The 14,948-nt window shown below is 36.7% G+C and overlaps 1 non-coding gene and 1 pseudogene across 1 annotated transcript; both read left to right on the top strand.

The window, feature by feature from the left end:
- The first annotated feature begins 2,237 nt into the window (after positions 1 to 2,237).
- On the top strand, positions 2,238 to 4,342 carry LOC119807644 (annotated as a pseudogene).
- Positions 4,343 to 8,977: 4,635 nt separating this feature from the next.
- LOC119808534 lies at positions 8,978 to 9,080 on the top strand. The gene has a single exon (XR_005284467.1). It is a non-coding gene; the product is annotated as a U6 spliceosomal RNA (small nuclear RNA).
- Positions 9,081 to 14,948: the final 5,868 nt, after the last annotated feature.

Raw genomic sequence — 14,948 nt, 5'->3', positions numbered from 1 at the left:
AAAAAAAATAAAGCTCTATCCATGTAGGTTAGAAATTAAACATCAGTCTCTACCATTCATTTCAAAACACAAGTGTTCCATGACTTTTAAACACAGTCTTCGTGTATGCTGTGCATCTGAAGGGCACAGTGCCTGTCTATTAGACATACATGTAATAAGTACAGACATGGCTTCTCCCATTCAGCCCTGTACTGATGGCAGTGCATAAATGGAATAGTGCTATGGAACAATGGTCTTTTTATCCTGTCACTTATACTATTTTTAATAAAATGCTAATTGGCCAGTAGCCAGGCAGGAAGTATAGGTGGGGTGACCAGGCAGGAAATAGAGGCAGAGTTATGAGAACAGGAGAATTCTGGGAAAAGAAAAGGTTAGTCTGCAGTTGTTACCTAGAAAGAGAGGAAGCAAGATAAGAATGCCTCACTGATGAAAGGTACCAAGCCATGTGGCTAATAAAGACAAAACTTATGGGCTAATATAAGATTTAAGAAAGATTTAATAAGAATCCTGTTCATGATTAATAGGCCAATCAGTTTATGATTAATGTAGACCTCTATGTATTTCTTTGGAAATGAATGACTGTATGACCATGTGGAACAGAAACCTTAGCCAACAAATGGCTCCAATGTGAACAGCTAAATCCACTTAGAACCTGAGAGAATTTAAAAAGGAATTCTAGACACAAAAGAACAGAGTTAAGAACGGCTTAACACCATGGCTCCTTTGAGAGGTTTGCCTGATTTCAGCATCAGCACAAAAAAAAGCTACATGGTTTTGAACCAGTGGCTTTCTGGGCCTTGCTGCTAGTACAACCATGGCTCTTTTAGGAGGCCAAGCCCTTGAATGGGGTTTGTGGGCAGTGAGCTGCAAGTTACTTGGTGACAACATGGGTGAACTAGTTACCAAAATTGAGATGATGAGCATGGCTCCTACCTGGCAGTCATAGGCAGTGACTTCTGCCATGTTGGACTGGGTAGAGTAAGCAGGCAGGGTCCTGTTAGCCCTCGCAACACTGCAGCTTCAGATTTTAAGAAGCATGTATCAATTTTAAGAAGTGATCCTGGTCAGAAAAGGATTACAGATGCACAAAAGGACAGATTCAGACAAAAGAATCCTCTAAATAGTTTACAGTGCATTTAAAAATATATGTAGGCTTGGGAGAGAAAAGAGAAAGGATAAAGTCCTTAAAATAAAAAAAGAGTAGTTGGATGTGATAGCACACACCTTTAATCCCAGCATTTGGGAGACAGAGGCAGGCAGATTTCTGTGTGTTCAAGGTATGGTGGCATACACCTTTAATCCCAGCATTTGGGAGTCAGGGGCAGGCAGATCTCTATGAGATCAATGACAGCCTGGTCTTCAGAGTCTTTTCCAGGACAGCCAAAGATACACAGAGAAGCCCTATCTCAAAAAGACAAAAATTAAATATAAAAATAAAAGAAAAATTTAAAATAAAGCCAAATAAAGATGAAAAATACACAGAGAGTCTAGATATTGTATATTAATATGATGTCTTTGAATTGTGTGACTGCTGAGGATTGAGCAACAGCTGTTAAAAGAATTTGATTATAAATGCTGCTGGATTAATCCAAAATATGTATTTTGAAAATGCCTTCACTTCAAAATTTAAGTCAAAAGGAATGTTACTTTGGAGAAGAGGTTTTGCTTTTGTTTTCACAGAAAATGAGAGGCTGTTGGTTCAATCTAGGCTAAGAAAAAATTAGATTTAACCAAAGAAGACCCCTCAAGAACCTCCAATAGGAGCAGATGGTCCAGATGATCCAACATTTCAGAAGACATTTGCTGGAGTTTCCTCTGAGTTCTGCTTTAAGCACAGTTTCAGGACTGCTGGCTGAAATGATTAAGCCTCACATAATATTCCATTCAGGACTTGACCATAATTCAAAGTTTTCTTTAGGTTCCCAAAAGATAATCAGTGCTCCCAATCAGCAGGAAATAGCCTGGAAAACTACACTCACATTCCCAAAATTGTATTATGGATGTTTGCCTTTGTTTAGAATGTTGGTTACAAGTTGTTATGGATAGTGGTGAGGAGAAAAGCTAAACAAAGGATATTAGATTTAGAGTTCTTGTTTTTTAAAAAAGAAAGTGCTATGGGACAAAGGCCTTTTATCCTATCACTTGTATTTTTTATTTTTAATAAAATGCAGATTGGCCAGTAGCCACGCGAAAAGTATAGGTGGGGTGACCAGGCAAGAAGTAGAGGCAGGCCCTCGCCTCCCGCCTCCCGACCATGGATCCCCGCAAAGTGAGCGAGCTTCGGGCCTTCGTGAAGATGTGTAAGCAGGACCCGAGCGTCCTGCACACCGAGGAAATGCGTTTCCTGAGGGAGTGGGTGGAGAGCATGGGAGGTAAAGTACCACCTGCTACTCACAAAGCTAAATCAGAAGAAAATGTCAAGGAAGAAAAAAGAGATAATAAGACAGAGGAAAACATAAAGACGGGGGAACCATCAAGTGAGGAGAGTGATCTAGAAACTGACAATGAAGGTAATTGAGCCAGACACTGATGCCCCTCAAGAGATGGGAGAGGAAAATGCAGAGATAACTGAGGAGATAATGGATCAAGCAAATGAAAAGAAGGGGGCTGCCATTGAAGCCCTAAATGATGGTGAGCTGCAGAAAGCAATTGACTTGTTCACTGATGCCATCAAGCTAAATCCTCGCTTGGCTATTCTGTATGCCAAGAGAGCCAGTGTGTTCGTCAAATTACAGAAGCCAAATGCTGCTATCCGAGACTGTGACAGACCCATTGAAATAAACCCTGATTCAGCTCAGCCATACAAGTGGCGAGGGAAAGCACACAGACTCTTGGGTCACTGGGAAGAAGCAGCTCATGATCTAGCCCTTGCCTGTAAACTGGATTATGACGAGGATGCCAGTGCAATGCTGAAGGAGGTTCAACCTCGGGCTCAAAAAATTGCTGAGCATCGGAGAAAATATGAGCGAAAACGTGAAGAGCGAGAGATAAAAGAAAGAATAGAAAGGGTGAAGAAGGCTCGAGAAGAGCATGAAAGAGCCCAAAGGGAAGAAGAAGCCAGAAGACAGTCTGGGCCTCAGTATGGCTCTTTTCCAGGTGGTTTTCCTGGGGGAATGCCTGGTAATTTTCCTGGAGGAATGCCTGGAATGGGAGGGGGCATGCCTGGAATGGGAGCAATGCCTGGACTCAATGAAATCCTCTGTGACCCTGAGGTTCTTGCAGCCATGCAGGATCCAGACGTCATGGTGGCTTTCCAGGATGTGGCCCAGAACCCAGCAAATATGTCAAAATATCAGAACAACCCAAAGGTTATGAATCTCATCAGTAAATTGTCAGCCAAGTTTGGAGGTCAAGTGTAATATCAAACAGCCCTTGCTGAATGAAGAGCAGCTTAGCTCACTTACTGGATGTTGCAATAATACAAACCAGTGTACCTCTGACCTCATCAGGAGAGCTGGGGTGCTTCGAAGACTATCCCTACCCTTCTGCGTCAAATGCGGCTGAAGCATTTTACAGTGGTTTGCCATTAGAGTCTTCATTCAGATAATGTTTTCCTACTAGGAATTATAAACATTTTTCAACCTTAAACATATTTTTTAAAAATTTAGGGGGTATTAATTCCTCCACTTTTCTTTACTAATCTTTGGGTTTTTCCTTTGAATTACTGGGCAAGGAAGCTGAATATGGTCGACTTACTGCTCTCATGAATGGAAATAAAGATTTGTTAGTGGGAGGTAAATAAAACTCATTTAAGTTGATTGAGTTGGACATATGGTTACTAAAGCATCTTGATTTCTTTTTTTTAATGTTTTATTTCAAAATGATCTATTTCAGTGAATTTCTTGGGACCACCAGTATTTGGATCTGACCTGGGTAGAACTGAAATGTTGGACAGAGCAGCAGCAAGTCCTAGGTTTTGTTTGACCTTGTGTAAGCTCCACTTAAATCTTACACTGTGCTGCAGGGGCGATTTTTATTTTCAGCACTGCAGTGGAGTTAGGATCCCTAGTTCTGCCGTTGTCCACTGTTTCATAGATGCTCCCTATCATCCCACATAGAGGAAAAAGTGCTTTCTATGTTTATGTCAAAAATTACCTTTCCTGTTAGAAAATACCTGTCTGCCTGTCCTCTTGATCTTCTTGTTGAGCTAAAGGGTTTTTTTTTTTTTCCACTAGCCTCATCACTTTGCAACATAATTGTGGAAGCATATTTATTGCTAGTTTAATTTCATATAGAGTACATACACGGTCATTGTAAGGTCATACCTGGAACAGCTGTGGTATCTTATTGGACCATGGAATTGCTTGTTTGAATATTAAACTTTGACACTTGTGAACTCCTATCATATCAGAAGTCATTGGAAGGGAGCTTCCCTTTGGTTTTAGGTTTGCTTATGAAACTGAGAAACAAATGCGATTCTGGAGTTGATGTTGAAGTATACATCTTTGTATTTTGAAGAGTTTAAATTGTTTATATATGATGAAAGATTCATTTGTCCTATTTAGCTCTTAAATACTGCGATGTATTTAATGCCTGTTTTCTCTCCTGCTGCAAGGATAAAGAAAAACGATAAATACACAGAGTGCATATATAAATTAACACATCTGAAGTCATATGTCTATGCAGGTCTAACTGTTTCATACAGCAGACACAGATGCATCTTGTTACATGTAAGAAGAAGCTGTATTTGGACAGAGCATGTGTTTAAAGTCCTTGATAACCATCACATATTCTTAAATTTGAACTTTGCACGGTGTTCCTTTTGTCCAAGAGTGTTTTCCTTTCATAATTTCTGTGGTGTGCTGTGCTTTACTAAAGATAGTTTCTTTTGGAGTCTGACTATAACTAATTATATTCTAATATTGCAAATATTACCATAAATGGGTGAAATTGCTCTTCTGAAAATTGTGTCCTTTGCTTTTAGACTTCTGAGTTTCACAGATAGAAAAAAATACAGGCTTCATTTATTTCATAATGACTCAGTATCATTTCTACACCAGAAATATTGGGGTATTTTTTTTCACTAAAGATATTATAAGAAAAAATACTATAAGATGATTTTTTTTTGCTTAAAGATATGTGGTTAATATTCCTAAGATGCTAAAATAAAATACGGTTTCAAACTGGAAAAAAAAAAGAAGTAGAGGCAGGGCAATAAGAACAGGAGACTTCTGGGAAGAGGAATGGTCAGTCTGCAGTCATCACCTAGACAGAGAGGAAGCAAGATGAGAATGTCTTGTTGATGAAATGTGACAAACCACGTGGAAATTGTGACAAGAATAATGGGCTAATATAAGATTTAAGAAAGAGTTAATAAGAATCCTGAGCTAATAGGCCAATCAGTTTATGATTAATGTAGTCCTCTGTGTGTTTCTTTAGGACTGAATGACTGTGGATTGGGTGGGACAGAAATCTCAGCCAACAAACTAGTATAACTATGTCATACACAAAAGATTGGCTGTTATTCCAGGTCACAGTCCAACAACAGGCTTTAGCAATTACTGATTCAACTCTCTCCAAAGTGTTAAACAAGGAAAGACAATGTGGTAAACCAGGCAGCGCATAAACATTTTGATATTTCATTTTAGTAAGACAAATGGAGACACGAGTGTTATTTATTTGGAGATGCCCTTCAGTACTATTCCAGAATACAGCACTAAAATTATTCTCTGCTCATTCTTTTTAGTGTTTAGTTCTGTAGTTTTTTTGGAACATATGACAAAGAAAAATATGAGCTTCTACAACTTCTGGGGGTGTTTATGTCTTTCCAGAACTCTCTTGAAAACTTATTCCCCTATGTGCTAGCATTAAAACATGAGATCACTAAGAAATAACCCAGCCACAGGAGCTCTACCATTGTGAATATGTTAGCACTTACTCTTATATTGTAAGAACATGGATGTCTTCTTTTTGGAAGGCAGTTTTCAAATCAAGCTATTAAAAGTAGAGACAGCTGCCCTTACTACCCTGCACATCTGCCCCATATTCATGCTTAACAACTTGTACTACAGAAATGTGCACAATTGAGTTTCTCGTTTTCATGAAATTCCCAACTCCAAGGATCTTCCTATGGCACCACAGTTATACTAATTCATCCCTCTAAATGCACCAGGTAACTAGATTCAGAAAACACAGTTGACAAACTTAGAATCCTTATGTGATGAAGCGTACCTAGACCAGATGTAAAAAGTATTGGAGGATAGCTGAGCATGCTAGTACATGGATGACATTTATGTATTACAAAATTGTGGCAGTAATGCTGAGAATTCAAGGTCAGTCTAGACAGCATAAGGTTTTTAAAAGGGAAATAATGGAGAAACATTAACTCAAACGACCTGGTGATGTTCAAGGCATATTAGCTGAAATGAAACAAGAAATCTCTAAAATTTGCTGTTTCTGTGGAGAAATATATAGTTCCAAATTGTTGGGTTTTCTGATAAGATTTGGGGGAAAGTGTCTCTTAATGTATTTATTTAATGTCCTTGAATAATTCTATGAAATTGTAGAGTTGTGTGCATTTTTGTAAAGGATTGAGTAGATGACTATCTTACTAATTGACTTTAAGACAACAGACAAAGGAAAATATTAGGGAGATTAAGTTGGGATAGATTACATACAGCTCCCCAACATAAATATTATTCTAAGGGAAGGTGTATGTGATAAAAGATTCAAACTCTAGAAAGTGATAAAGATTCAGAGATTTCTTTGTTGATTTTTAATTTGGATGACTTAGCTACAGATTAGATTCAGGTGTTGAAATATCTTGTTATCATTGTTAAAGCTTATCCCAATGTGTTTTCAGTTCTCACTCACTTGTTTTCTATGTTTTGTCTGTGGGTGTATTTACCAATAAAGTATGTTCTTAAACATAAAAGAAAGTCTGAAGTATTTTTTTTTTTTTGGAAACAATTCCATCCACAATTTATTTTTCAAGGCAAAAATAAACATATAAATGAAAATCCTAGGAGTAAATTTTCTCTAGATGTTGAAATATGATACGTTTGCAGAAAACTAAAAAACATTGATGAAAAATTGATAAAGATACAAATTTATGGAAAATATGACATATTTATGGTTTGGGACAATTAATATCAAAGTATCCATATTATTCAAAGTGATCTACATATTGATCTTTTTCTATATCCATAAAAATGTCATAGGAATTATGAAGTATTTTCTAATGCAGCCAGCCAAACTGTGTCTCCTGAGTGGAGGATTGCGGCCATTTGTGTTAGGGTTATTATTGAGAGATGCTTACTGAGTTCTAAAACAAAATGTGTTCATTGTTTTTTTGAGATGGTTGTAGTAAGTTCTTTATTTTTAATTTTTATTTTATTTTATTTAGTTAATCTTATTTAACTTTCTTCTCTATCAGTTTCGGGTGTTCTGTGGTTTAACTGTTGTAAGGCATACATTGGGGTGACATCTGTTGGGGTCTAGCCTGGATGAAATTCACATGTTCCAGGGTAGGAGCATGAGGACTATAATTATTAAGCAAAAAGAACAGAGATTGAGAAAAATAAAAGGCAGAAACACAGAACAGCACCAGGAGGAATAGTCAGTGAATATTTCTTTTTTCTTTCTTTTTTTTTTTTTGTTTTGTTTTGTTTTGTTTTGTTTTGTTTTTCGAGACAGGGTTTCTCTGCAGCTTTTTTTTAGAGCCTGTCCTGGAACTAGCTCTTGTAGACCAGGCTGGCCTCGAACTCACAGAGATGCACCTGCATCTGCCTCCCGAGTGCTGGGATTAAAGGCGTGTGCCACCACCGCCCGGCTAGTCAGTGAATATTGAACCATCTGCATTTACTCTTCCACACCTCTATATACTTCACTCCAAAATGGGAGGGGGGAGGCAAGAGACTCCATTAAGATGATATCAGGAATTGACTTGAATTCTATGACCTTTGGTCCAGGTGGAGCAGATCCACCTCATATCCAAAATACTAATTAACCACACCCTAGGTAAGGATCTCTTGTTTTTAGCCTCACCCATTATCAACAGCTTTGAAAGAACAAAAATAAGCTCAAACTCTCTGACTTTTAGTCAAGGTGGAACAGGCTCATATCTTTGGGCCCCCATATCTAGTGTTTTGAATATAGTAGATTTCCCCCCTGTCTTTTGTTTAGCTAGTTCTCTGATGAAATTTCATCACTTTGCTTTGTGATTGAGACTTCCTTTTTTTGACTGTGAGAGTTATTGATGACTGATGACTGATCTGATACTATTTTGATATTTCTATCTTTGCAGGTGAATTGGAATTTTGACCTTACAGATTTTACTATTAATTGCTTTATGTATTTGACATCTTTACCATAATGTATTATAGTGATGTTTAAGCCATATTAACTGAAACTAAATAAGAAATTATTAAAATCTCCAAAATTTGCTGTTTCTGTGGAAAAATTTAAAGTTGCAAATTGTTGGGTTTTCTGATAAGATTTGAGGGAAAGTGTCTCTTAATGTATTTATTTAATGTCTTGTGTATTTATAATTTTTGAGGTTCTAAATGCTACTTAAGTGTGAATTTCTATTTTTCCTTTAAATTTAGAAAAATTTATGAGGTAATTTTATTGAATAAAATGTCTATGCCTGTAGTATTTATTCTAAGTTCCTTTCACATCCCACACATTGTTAAGGTGGTTATCTTGATCATTTTCCAAGTTCTTGACTGTTGTAATTTTATCTTATTTTTGTTTTCTACATTGGTTTTGGATATAGCAATTCATCAGCCATGTCCTCTATCTCAAATATCCTTTTGCTCTGATTAATTGACTTTATCTCTGCATTGGAATGGCAGGTTTGAATTTTGACGTGGAGAATTCTAAGACATAGAAACCTTCAAAATCTTTCTCACTTTCGGCATAGGAACACACTGAAATGAAGGCCTTCAAGCATACTTTCTCTTTTCTCTAAACTCTTTGCAGCTTATGGTGCCTGTAATATATAGTTTTGCATATTGGAATTTAGGAATAAGAATGCTTGCTTTGACAGCACATATAGTGTATTTTCAATGACCCAGAGAACAATAGCATGGCTCCTGTACAGGGACAACAATTATGCTTGTGAAACATTCATTATTTTTATCCTAGTTCCTGGACTAAGTAAATTTTATCCAAAAGACTATAAAACAATTTTTGAGAAATATAAAAAAATATAAATATAAAAAATATAAAAAAGAATGATGTATTAGAGTTTTGTAAGTTCCCCAAGATTTATAATTCTGAATTTTATAGTGCTTCTGGAATTGGACTCGGAAAATTGTCTGTGTTCAACTCTACTCTTTTTGCATCTCTTTTTTGACTTCAAGCTACACAAAGTATCTCTGACGTACAATGTTGATCACCAAAAGTGGAGTGGAGAGATTGATTCAGAGCTTTTATCAGGGGTTATCAGAGGACGTATATCATGGTACGCAACAAATATTAACAAGTACTAAATAATAAATAACCTGGTATTACTCGTTGTGAAATTAAGTTCTTAAAATATCACAAAAGTTATACCTTCCAAGAAATAAGCATACATGTTTTTTGATGATTTCTGAATTAAAGTTCCTTGTGATTAAGGGATTTACAATTAGACTGACAGTAATTTATGACTTGCAACTTGAGAAATTGAAGTCTGTGTAAGCTGGGTGATGTACTTGTGAAGTAAGGATGTCTTAGAAAATGAAGAATTAATGATATATTCAAGAGGAAGATGGATGAAAATGCACTGCATCAGTGCGTAAAAACAGTGGAGGTCATACTGCGAGTCCTGCTCCAATAAACTGAACACACAGACTTGCAAATGTAGTTTAAACATGACAGTGTGTTTTTGTTTGGAGGCATAGGCAGGTGGATCTGTGTAAGTTCTGGATCTTTAAGAGATACATCATGAACATACCTGTAAATAAATAAATGAATACATAAAATAGATATGATAGTATGCATTTCTTCCTATTTTCTACAGACTTAATTGCTGCAAAATGTTTTTGTGAAATGCTAACTAGAAAATTTCACACATTTAACGTGAGAAAGAGAAAGTTTGCCTCAGGCATTCAGCAGCTGGCCTGGTGTGAATTTCTACTCTCCACCCCCACCCCTGAGCAAGAACTTGGCATTCTTCCTGCTGGTTATCTTCTGTCAGGACATAATTTTCCCACTGTCTACTTGAACCTTTTCATAGCATGTCCTCATGTGAGCTCAAGGCAAAGCATGACACTAGCACAACCACGCCATCACTACACATATTACTGTCCAAGCTGCCAAGCACTTCCCTTTCCTAGCCAGTGTGAATACCTGCTGCTCCTTACCCATCACAACTTTGGGGTCTAGTTATCTAGTCTTTAGATGATGGGAGTGATGTCTCCGAGGTGGTTAAGAGCATTTGCTGCCCTTGTAGCCAATATGGGTTTCAGTTACTAGTAGCCACATCGCAGCTAACAACCCTTTATAGCTCAATCCCACTGGATCCATTGCTCTCTTATGCCTTCCTGGAGTACTGAACACATGTGGTGCATAGATATTCATTCAAACAAAGCACCTATGCTCATGAAATCAAAGAAAAATTAAAAATCACTTAAAACAAGAAAAATACCCCTCCCCCCCAAAAATCAAAATCATGGAATTATTCCAACTTCCTGAGAATGTTCAATAGCAAGGTTTTGCCTCCTGAAACTGTCCCTAATGTCACATAACTCTTAAGTTCGCAACATGTCCCTTGTAGTGTTCTCTTAACAGCTGTGAGTTAGAAACCCAACTTATTCATCTTGATCTGTGTTCCTCCTGGGCTCCATAAAGTTAAAGAAAACAGTGCAGTTTGGGCTTGGGGTATCTCTCAAAGAGTTATATTTGAATAAGGCTTTAGTTACTGACTTGGTGTCATTGTACAGTAATGGAAAGTTTAGAAAGTGCAGCCTAGTGGTATTTTTCTCATCATTGAATGCATATACTTGAGAACAGTGATCTCTACCCTATCCCATTTCTCCTACTTGCATCCTAACCACATGGTAAAAAGCTGTGCCACATCATACACACCTGTCATTGATATTCATCCCATCCAAGACAAAATTAAAGGGTTTCTGGAGCATAGGAACTCTGAAGGATAAGGCAAACTGAACCCTTTCTGTTGTTAATTTGCTTATCTAGGGTATTTAACACATTTCTAGTAATTTCACTAACATGCAATGATGGTATGGGTAGGCTGGGTTAACAACACCCTGATGATATCAACATTTCTGAGAAGACATCTCTTTAGGTAGATTTGTTAAATGTAAAGACAGATTTATACAACAGTGAAGGCAGTTAGAGATTGCAATGTCACTCAGGATTATTATTTTTGTAACTCACTCTGGGATAGTCCTTTGAATAACAAATTCACTCAGTGCATTTACAGTGTGATTGATTATCAGAAATTTGATTTAGGTGAATCTTTTTGTGAAAACATTAAAAGCAGGATATAGCTGTAAGGGGAAATATTATGATGCTTTCGTCTAGACAATAATTTAATTTGCATTCATGCTTTTGTACCTAAGTTCACTACTCTAAACATAATTAAATCAAACTCAGGGAAATTTATTTAAAGGAAGGATATTTCTTAAGGGCTCATGTGAAACATGATAACATTTCTGTTTTTTGTTTTTTATTTTCCAGATAAACTTTTTATAGCTTGAGGTTAGAGGGAGAAAAATGTATCTTTTCTATACTTCCTGGAAAAAATGATTTAAAATATTTGAGTCAATCAATTTTTAATGATAAACATTTCTTATTTTCTTACCTATCTTATGCATTATTCTTTCCAATGTTATATAACCCAAACATACAGTAGACACTTTATATGAAACTGGTTTTATTTCAAAGTCTTGAAAAGGTCTTATTTGGCAGAAATGCTATTATATTGTGCACATATTTTTAATATATTTGGAGTTAAATCACTAATATGGAACAGAGTCCATCTAAACTGTGGCTATCTCTTTTTGTTCAGAAGACCAACAATCAGAATCAGATATGATGATCTTTGGAATCTGTATATAAACTGGTTATTCCCATGTATTGTAGGTATTAAACATGACAAACTTTATAAAAAATCTATAGGTAAACAATTGTTTTAAAAATCTTAAGCACCGTTAATATAAAATGCTATCACACCATGACCTGAAAAGAAAATGGCAAAGTGAAATGCTAATACTGTATTTAGGGTGACGCAGGGAAGCATTTCCAGAGATGGATGGTCTAGTGATTCTACATGGAAAAGAGAAGGAGCTGTGGCAAAACACAATTGCTACATGAGGCAGATGGTATGTAGCATTCGGTTATCCAACGGGAAGCAGATTATCATTCATATACATAAATTCTGCATTAAACTTTCTGCAAGTCTGTGGTCTCAGTCTCCTCTATATAAAGGAGACCAGTTGTCTTATTTATTTGTTATGTTTGTTTTAAAAAGTTAAGGATGTCATGTTAGAATATTTGTATCATCAATTTTTATCTCCTTCATTTTGCCTTAAGATAATGATTTTTTTGAAATATGAAGATACATTAGATGATGGGTATATTGAATCAATGATAATGCTAGCTTATAGAATCTTTTCAAAACTTCTTAAAAATTTGTTCCCAATAAACATCTATCAATTGACCAAAGTAGAAAATAAAGTGTCAATTTCTTTATGGGTGTTGGGTAGGGCATACAAAACTCTTGCTTCCACAGTAGTTCTGTCCAGACCTGCCCTCTTCTCCTATGCTTTGTTTTTCCCTCTTTATGGTCATTGATACATCTTATAAGATCATAGCATTTAAGGGGATATCCTGGCAAATTGTAAGTATTGTTATCTTTATAAGAATAGACAGCTCCATTCTTGCCATAGTTTTGATCTGGAGTTTTCCCCCAAGAACCCTGTATAAAACACTTGGCCACAGTCAGTAGTGTTAAGAAGAAATGATAGAAAACTTTAAAATGTGGGAACTAGCATATGACCTGAAAGAGGATCTTTTCACCTTGGGTTTTGACCCTGGCTGTGTGCCTAAGTCAATGTTCTCTGGCTGTGAAGAGGCACCATGGCTGCAGCAACTCTTATAGAGAAAACCATTTAATTAGGGCTTTTTTACAGTTCCCAAGGGTTAGTCCATCATTCTCATGGCAGGCAGCTGGGTGGCTTGCAGGCAGATGTAGCAGCTAAGTGCTCCTACATGCTGTGCAACAGGCATTAGGAAGAGAAAGAAAGCCCGTCTATGAGCTTGGCTCATGCTTCCAACCCTCAAAACCCCACCCTAGTGACATATTTTCTCCAACAAGGCCACACCTTTCCCAACAAAGCCAACCTGATAATTGTTTCAATCCTTTCAATAATCCTTGGTCCCACTTCCTGGTGATGAAGCATTCAAATATATGAACTTACGTGGGCCATTCTTATTCAAACCATTACATTCTACTCTCTGGTACCCAGAGGCTTGTAGCTATACCATAATGCAAAAGTGTATTCAGTCCAGATTCAAAAGTTCCCATAATTTATCACAGTACCAATAGTTTTAAAACTCTAAAATTTAAAGTCTCCTTGGAGCCTTAAGGCAATCTCTTAACTGTAATTCCTGTAAAATCAAATTTAAAAAACAGATTACATACTTCAAATATACAATATTGCAGAATATACAGTACCATTCCAACTGTTGCCAGGACCAGACCAGGGCTGCATGGCTTGCTATCACCATTTGGGGACCTACAGCATTTCTGCTGCCTACTGCTGCCAGGGATCTTGCAGCATTTGCAGGCGGATCTCTGTGAGTTCGAGACCAGCCTGGTCTACAAGAGCTAGTTCCAGGACAGGCTCCAAAGCCACAGAGAAACCCTGTCTCAAAAAACCAAAAAAAAAAAAATCATAACAAATTTATTATTGTCTTTCTCTGTGGATGTATTCCTCTACATGGTGCCTATAAATCTCAGTGTTAATTGCTCTCTTATTCCTTTTGCTGGTACTTAACAAATAGCTAAGATTTTTTTCTGTGTTATGTATAAAAGAAAGGAAGCCTGAACCACAATAGTCATTTAAAAAACATAAAAATCACAAATTAAGAAAGGCAGAGCCAGAGTGGTCACTAAGTCAGTGACAAAACCCCAGAGGAAACAATTTTCAGAGCAGATTAGAAAGAGGAAGTTTTACTTGACTGTTTACATTTTCAAATTTGTCATTTCAGATTTGGTGGAAAGTCTCCTGTGACATGATGACAAATATATTCATTGGTTGTTTGTGACTGGCAGGTTTCAAGTTTTGTTTTTGTCTGTCATAAGCCTTTACCAGAAATGATACAAATTTATTTTGCTTATGTTTGAAGTTTTAGTACAGTTAAGACTACTTTTAAAGTCTAATTAATTCTAGAGAAGTTTCAAGCCTGATTTCCATTTTAACTTTGCTTTATCATATGTCAGGTAGTCAGTCTATGGTTATTACATTAATAGGTATATGTATGCATTACATAGATTGATTTCTCGGGCATATTTTACTGTTAACGTTAAAAAGATATTTCCTAAAATGTATGCCATATTTTCATATAAATTAATTCTTAAGTTGATTTCTGTAAATATTATACACATAATTCTGCATGTTCCTCAAATGACTCGTATGTGTGTGTGTGAGTTGCATGCTTGCATATAAGCTAGCATGTTCACTTGTATGTGTGCATGTGAATGTATATTCCAGGGTTCGTATAAGCCAGTGATTAGCATAGGATAATCATACAGGTCCCCCTAGGTATTACATATTGAAACAGGGTCTACCAGTTGGACACAGACTTCCCTGATTTGGCTTTATACTCCAGGTAATCTCTTGAGGATTGAGATTACAAGCTGGGTTGTATGTCTGCCTGTCCTTTAACATGTGTTCTAGGAATCTGGACAGAGGTTGTAACAATTGGTGCTTTACCCATAGGTTCATCTTCTACCCATCAAACCCCTGTATAACCCCTAGGATGACATATTGATG

The sequence above is a fragment of the Arvicola amphibius genome, chromosome 2, assembly GCF_903992535.2.
Source record: "Arvicola amphibius chromosome 2, mArvAmp1.2, whole genome shotgun sequence".
Lineage (NCBI taxonomy): Eukaryota > Metazoa > Chordata > Mammalia > Rodentia > Cricetidae > Arvicola > Arvicola amphibius.
This window is presented reverse-complemented; position numbering and strand designations above follow the sequence as displayed.